This window comes from Phyllobates terribilis, unplaced genomic scaffold, assembly GCF_046119375.1.
Source record: "Phyllobates terribilis strain yellow unplaced genomic scaffold, ASM4611937v1 Scaffold_3__8_contigs__length_932513732, whole genome shotgun sequence".
Taxonomy (NCBI): domain Eukaryota; kingdom Metazoa; phylum Chordata; class Amphibia; order Anura; family Dendrobatidae; genus Phyllobates; species Phyllobates terribilis.
Genome location: NW_027362763.1, coordinates 845,026,648 through 845,033,790, shown reverse-complemented (window position 1 = coordinate 845,033,790; position 7,143 = coordinate 845,026,648). Strand labels below are relative to the sequence as shown.

At 40.3% G+C, this 7,143-nt stretch overlaps 1 long non-coding RNA gene across 1 annotated transcript; it reads right to left on the bottom strand.

Moving 5' to 3' along the window:
- Positions 1-4,389: 4,389 nt before the first annotated feature.
- On the bottom strand, positions 4,390-5,463 carry LOC141258367 (uncharacterized). The gene is made up of 5 exons (XR_012318306.1): positions 5,278-5,463; positions 4,841-5,001; positions 4,681-4,759; positions 4,553-4,607; positions 4,390-4,472 (listed from the first exon to the last, which is right to left on the bottom strand). It is a non-coding gene; the product is annotated as an uncharacterized lncRNA (long non-coding RNA).
- Positions 5,464-7,143: the final 1,680 nt, after the last annotated feature.

Genomic DNA, 7,143 nt, shown 5'->3' with positions numbered 1-7,143 from the left:
CTGATGGCCACTTATCTGCTCCCGGCGGCGCTGCTGGCTCTTTGGCTGCTCGCGGTGGTGTAAAAGGACCTTCAATGACGTCATTTAGTCACGTGACAGGTAAATCGAACGCTGACATCGGCAGTCGCTTGACCTGTCACATGACTAAATTACATCATGGAAGGTCCTTTTTAGAGCACCGCGAGCCGCCGAAGACACCGGACGCACCGTAGTGGACACGGGGGCCATCGGAAGGTGAGTATAATTTTTTTTTATTTTTCAACATTTTTATTATTTTTTTTTACTATTGATGCTGCATTTGCAGCATCGCAACTTGGTCACACAACATAAATCCATGCCAGTTGCATGGATTTATATAGTGTGACCAAGTTGGCAAGCACTTTTCCAAGTGATGCTAAAATCGCTTGGAAAAGCGCTGGACAACCCGCATGCGAAATCGTATGTTAAAAACGCTTCACAAACACTTCTACCTGGCAGAAAAAGCGCATGTAAAATCCGCATGTAAAATCCGCATGCGTTTTTTCTGCCAGGGAGATGAAGAAACGCTCCGTAGCATTTGTGCATCGTGGGCACTTAGCCTTATACTTTTCCTCTGATTGTCCCACTCCTGATTTTGGCTTACAAATACTGAGGTAAAAACCTAACCATATGCTCAATATATGCATGTGGCCTTAGTGTTACTGGTGTGGTGGAAATCCCTTTCCTGGGAGAACTTAGGATGAGACACACGGGGTCTGCAGATCTGCTGGTGCTTGTCAAATTAGGGAATGATGCATCGGAGCTTGCACACAAGTCTGTGTGTGTACAAAGCCAGTCTGACCCTAAACTAATGGCAGACGGCTTTCAATGTCTTCACAGAGAAGTAGAAATTACCGATAAAAGAAGATGTAAGTTACAGCAATAAGGCTAACTGACTCCTGAAAACTAACTTTCAATGATCTTCAGCAGCTCTTCCGTAAACTAATATCCTATCTTGTTGCCTTTCCAAACAAAACGTATACTGAGCATACAAAATACATAGATATTAAAGCTCGATATAAAGATATAAATTGTTTAAATGGTAATCAAAGCAGGCTATAAAATATTAAAGATGCGCTCTCATCAAAGTTTTTATCCTCTTAATATGTTATAATCATCATATTATATAGCACTGTGTACTTATAATTGCTCATTTTGTCCTTCTACCCAGCTAATTCTTCTCTTTTTTCTGCTCTATGTAAAATCAAGAAGTTTTGCCCTGCAAAAATGATTCTCCTCTTCTTGGGACTTTTGCAGTGACTTATGACTTATACAGGGAATATTAACCTCCTGTTTTTACATAGAGCTTAGAAGGATTTAGCTAGTCAGTTTTTAATCATGTGATGTCATCGGCCTAATGGTAAGCAGAAGAATTATCTGGGTAGAAAGGCAAAATGAGCAATTGTAAGTACACAGTGCTATATAATATGATGACTGCAGTATATTGATGGGATAAAACATTTGATGGGAGTGCTTCTTTAACCATGGCGCTGGTATCGAGCAGCAAATTTCCTGCTGCTCGATACCATAACATAACATAACATGTAGTCTATCATCTGCTTGCCTGTCTTACTAAAATTGCTATAAAAAATACTGAAATCATTGGGGTCTGATATCTTCTTCCAGCAACGATTTCTTCCTAGCATAATGCTCTAAGTTTAAATATTTTTTTAAATAATTTTTAGTATTTTGATAGGAAATTTTTAATATTTTAATAATAAACTGTTTTGTAACCCTGTAACTTCGGGTGCCTATAATCTGACTGTCATAGTTAGCTTCATTAGGACAATATTGTATAATTTGTTTTGGCCAAAAAATTCACAGCTGAGTCTGGCATAGGCCCTTCTCTGTTTTATGATTAAAGGAGCTATTATACTTATTATAACATTATCATTACATTGACTTCCAAGTCACCATCAACACAGTAATTTTGAGTCAGCATTTGTGGAATAAACAAGCCGTGAAATGCATATCTCCGTCGCTTATTACTGAACCACTGAAACAGAATAGTAATCAATAAAATATGGTTTCCTGCTATGTTTGTGAGATGACCCTCTAGCAATCAGCATAGCAAGCTTGACTAATGACTGGAAGATATTTGTGGATTTCTAATAATCTGAATCTGCAATGTGCATTTTCCAATAAGATCAAGGAAACCATTGCATGAACAGGTGTACCCAAATGTCCAAATGTTTGACTGCTACATATATAAATATACAGTGGTGGCCAAAAGTATTGGCACCCCTGCAATTCTGTCAGATAATACTCCGTTTCTTCCTGAAAATGATTGCAATCACAAATTCTTTGGTAATATTATCTTCATTTAATTTGTCTTCAATGAAAAAAACACAAAAAGAATTGTCCTAAAGCCAAATTGGATATAATTCCACACCAAATCTAAAAAAGGAGGTGGACAAAAGTATTGGCACTGTTTGAAAAATCATGTGATGCTTCTCTAATTCGTGTAATTAACAGCATCTGTAACTTACCTGTGGCACCTAACAGGTGTTGGCAATAACTAAATCACACTTGCAGCCAGTTAACATGGATTAAAGTTGACTCAACCTCTGTCCTGTGTCCTTGTGTGTACCACATTGAGCATGGAGAAAAGAAAGAAGACCAAAGAACTGTCTGAGGACTTGAGAAACCATATTGTGAGGAAGCATGAGCAATCTCAAGGCTACAAGTCCATCTCCAAAGACCTGAATGTTCCTGTGTCTTCCGTGCACAGTGTCATCAAGAAGTTTAAAGCCCATGGCACTGTGGCTAACCTCCCTAGATGTGGACGGAAAAGAAAAATTGACGAGAGATTTCAATGCAAGGTTGTGAGGATGGTGGATAAAGAACCTCGACTAACAGCCAAACAAGTTCAAGCTGCCCTGCAGTCCAAGGGTACAACAGTGTCAACCCGTATTATCTGTCGGCGTCTGAATGAAAAGGGACTGTATGGTAGGATACCCAGGAAGACCCCACTTCTTACCCCGAGACATAAAAAAGCCAGGCTGGAGTTTGCGAAAACTTACCCGAGAAAGCCTAAAACGTTTTGGAAGAATGTTCTCTGGTCAGATGAGACAAAAGTAGAGCTTTTTGGGAAAAAGCATCAACATAGAGTGTACAGGGATAAAATAGAGGCATTCAAAGAAAAGAACACGGTCCCTACAGTCAAACATGGCGGGGGTTCCCTGATGTTTTGGGGTTGCTTTGCTGCCTCTGGCACTGGACTGCTTGACCGTGTGCATGGCATTATGAAGTCTGAAGACTACCAACAAATTTTGCAGCATAATGTAGGGCCCAGTGTGAGAAAGCTGGGTCTCCCTCAGAGGTAATGGGTCTTCCAGCAGGACAATGACCCAAAACACACTTCCAAAAGCACTATAAAATGGTTTTAGAGAAAGCACTGGAGACTTCTAAGGTGGCCAGCAATGAGTCCAGACCTGAATCCCATAGAACACCTGTGGAGAGATCTCAAAATGGCAGTTTGGAGAAGGCACCCTTCAAATATCATTGCCAAAGAAGAATGGTTTACAATTCCAGCAGAGCATTGTAAGAAACTCATTGATGGTTACCGGAAGCGGTTGTTAGCAGTTATTTTGGCTAAAGGTTGTGCAACCAAGTATTAGGCTGAGGGTGCCAATACTTTTGTCTGGCCCATTTTTGGAGTTTTGTGTGAAATGATCAATGATTTGATTTTTGCTTCATTCTCTTTTGTGTTTTTTCCTTGAAAGCAAATTAAATGAAGATAATAATACCAAAGAATTTGTGATTGCAATCATTTTCAGGAAGAAACTGAGCATTATCTGACAGAATTGCAGGGGTGCCAATACTTTTGGCCACCACTGTATACAGTATATATATATACACAGTGGGGAAAAAAAGTATTTAGTCAGCCACTAAATGTGCAAGTTCTCTCACTGTAATTGACATCATAGGTAAACCTCAACTATGAAAGACAAAATGAGAAAACAAATCCTGAAAATCAGTAAATGAGCATCAGTCGGTGGCGCTAGTAGGTGGTCCTAAGGGTATGCAGCAAATTTTAGAACAGGAGCCACTACCTGTCCAGAAGGTATCAGAGATAGAAACCTGGATAAAAAACTAGATTAATTTGCGCTGCCCTGTGGGCCAAAGTAATTAGATCTCAGGTGTTAGCAGGTATATAAAAGCGGCTGAATAACAACCTAAATAGATTGGTAAATTAAAATAACAATTTAATGGTAAAGTTTAAAAGGACAATGACAATAGAAATTTAAAAGTACAACGAATATAAAATATTAAAATGGCTAGAGGTAATGACAATGATTGAGATAAATGGTGGGTATCGGCGTGGAATAAAAGGTGCAAGTGAAGTCCTTGTCAGATCCTGGTTATTCAGCTGGTTAGCAGTTCGTAAGAGTCCGCTTGTATAATAGTAGGAAGCGGGGGCCAAAGTATGGGTGACAGTCCAGTTGCTGGGTCTAGAAAAAACGGAGGAGGGGGAAATTAATATAGGGAAGGTAACTGATGTAATAGCTGAATAGAGATGAATGGTAGTTACCTAAGGTACTAGGTTTGGTGTAAGTACTCAAGTGGCGGGAGGCCTTGTGAAGACACTGTGAAAGGTATAAACAAGAAAAATCAGTATAATGCTAGCAAACAAATAAGTGGAGTGTAAATGGTAGTTACCAGTAAAGATGGATGTGAGCCTTGTTAGGTAGGATGAAGAGTGAGCCCACTAATAGATGTTAAAAGGTTCTTTGGAGACCTGTGTAGATGGGAGAATACAAGGTGAAAATAGGGATGAGGTTGATTGTTGATTCTAAATGATGGAGGTAGAGGTTATTACTTGCTTGAATGGGGAACGTGTGTGGTCCCAAAAATAGGGGCACGCTCCTAGGTGGTAAAAGGACCGATGTTCTGGCTGGGAGGGGGGGTGGGTGGGTATGACCCCCAAAGTCCAATTGGCTGTTATGATCAATAGGATGATGCTTGGATCACTTAGGTGATCTGAGGAGGGAATAAGAATGGAGGTTAAAAAAAAAAAAAAAAAAAAATGGCACTGAATGGTAGTTCACTTAATGTACTGAGGGACTTGGAACAAATAGGGTGAAATCTGGGGGAGGGAAAAGAGAGTGCCGACTATATTGGTTGTTTATGGTAGGCTAGAGCTTCGGAGGTTTTGCAGCCTACCTCCTTGGTAGAAGAGATCTTTGCTGTAGTGGTCAGTGCGCGTTTCTTGAATGATAATGATGAAGCTTGATGGTAGGGGGTTTTGGGGCTTACCTTCTGGATGTTGAAGGTGGAAGCCTGCGTCTTCGAGTGTCCGTCTGAGCGGAGATGAAAGGGCGGTTCTTACCTCCGTTCCTATGGTGGAGTCCCCCGGGTGGGTAGCTGGAGAGGAGGATGGGCGGGGGATGCAGGAGCAGAGTCCCGGCCGGCGACTACTGCTCTGTACCTTACCGCACTTGTAATTGTGGAACTGGTGCAGGACCTAGGAGGACCTGATGTGACGTCACAGTCACGTGTAGATCACGTGATTCAATGGAAGACGGTGTGGCAGAAGGACCAATTCCTACTAGTTTCGAAAGCTCCGGCTTTCTTCATCAGGGATGGTTGTTCTTCTGCCCATGGTCCTTTTTATACTTGATGGTTAATTGATAGAAAAAAAAAAAAAAAAAGGCTGGAACAGCAGTCAGTCTTCGTTAAAAGCAAAGATCTCAATCTCTGCATTAAGTCCCTTAGGTTTCAAAGTGTCCAATTCAAAGATCCAGAAACTTTCTCTCTTTGACATCATTTTTATGTAGTTGCCTTTTCTCCAATTTTTTGGAACAGTCTCTAAGCCTACTATTTTGGTGCCTGTAATTTTTCTTCCGTGTATTTCAGCATAATGAACTGAAAGGGGGTGTCCTTGAAATTGGTTTGTAATGTTCCTTAGGTGTTCATTTATGCGTTTGAACATGGAACGTGTAGTACGTCCTATGTACACCTTATCGCATGGACATTTTAAATAGTAAATGACACCAGGTGTGGAACATGTGATAAAGTCATTAATTGTGTATTCCTTATGTGGTATGGTAATATTTGTTTGTTTGGACGTGAGTGAGTGTTTGCAGGCTTTACATTTTCTACATGGAAAAAAGCCTCTCAAATTTTTAGTGAGTGTATTTGAGTGATTATAGTGCTTGGGTGGATTGCGCACAGAAGGAGCAATTAAGTTCCCCAAATTTTGGGCTTTTCTAAAGACGAATCTCGGGGTTGGCGCTAATTTGCTCCCTAAGATTTTATCGTCTCTAAGTAAGTCCCAGTGTTTTGTTACAATTTTACGAATAAAATGAATATTTGAGTTATATTGTAAAATTATGGGGATGTCTATAATTGTAACGTGGTCAGTGGATTTGGGATTAGGCTCTTTGTCTTTCAGTAGCCTGCTCCTAGGGATTTTTTGGATTCTGTCTTTTGTTGTTTCCAAAAATGTGGCTTGATACCCTTTTTCCAAGAATTTTTTTGTGAGAGCATTTGCTTCAATTTCGAAGTCTTGAGATAGAGAGCAGTTTCGGTGGAGCCTAGTATATTGACTTTGTGGTATATTAAGCAACCATTGTGGTAGATGGCAGCTATCTAATGGAATAAAGCTGTTAGCGTCCGTGGGTTTAGAGTAGGTTCGAGTTTGTAAACATCATTTGTCGATGTATATATCTAGGTCTAGGAAGTTAATTTGGTTGGGACTAATATGAGATGTAAATTCCAAATAGTAATCGTTTTTATTAATATCTAGCAGGAACTGATTGAGTGACATTTGATCTCCTGACCAGATGAATATGATGTCATCAATAAATCTGTACCAGAGGACCAGGTTTGTGCGTAGTGTGCCTCCAGAGTAGATGGCGGTCTCTTCCCATCTACCTACGTATAAATTGGCATAACTGGGGGCAAACCTGGTCCCCATTGCGGTGCCCCATTGCTGGGTATAGTAGTGCTCGTTGTGTACAAAATAGTTGTGTGTCAAAATGAAGTACATACAGTCCTTTAGAAAAGAGATTTGTTCTGATGGTGTTTGACTGGAATGAGATAAGTAGTAGGCGGCTGATTCACATCCTTTATCGTGTTGTATAACCGTGTAGAGAGCAGTAATGTCCAGGGTACCCAGTA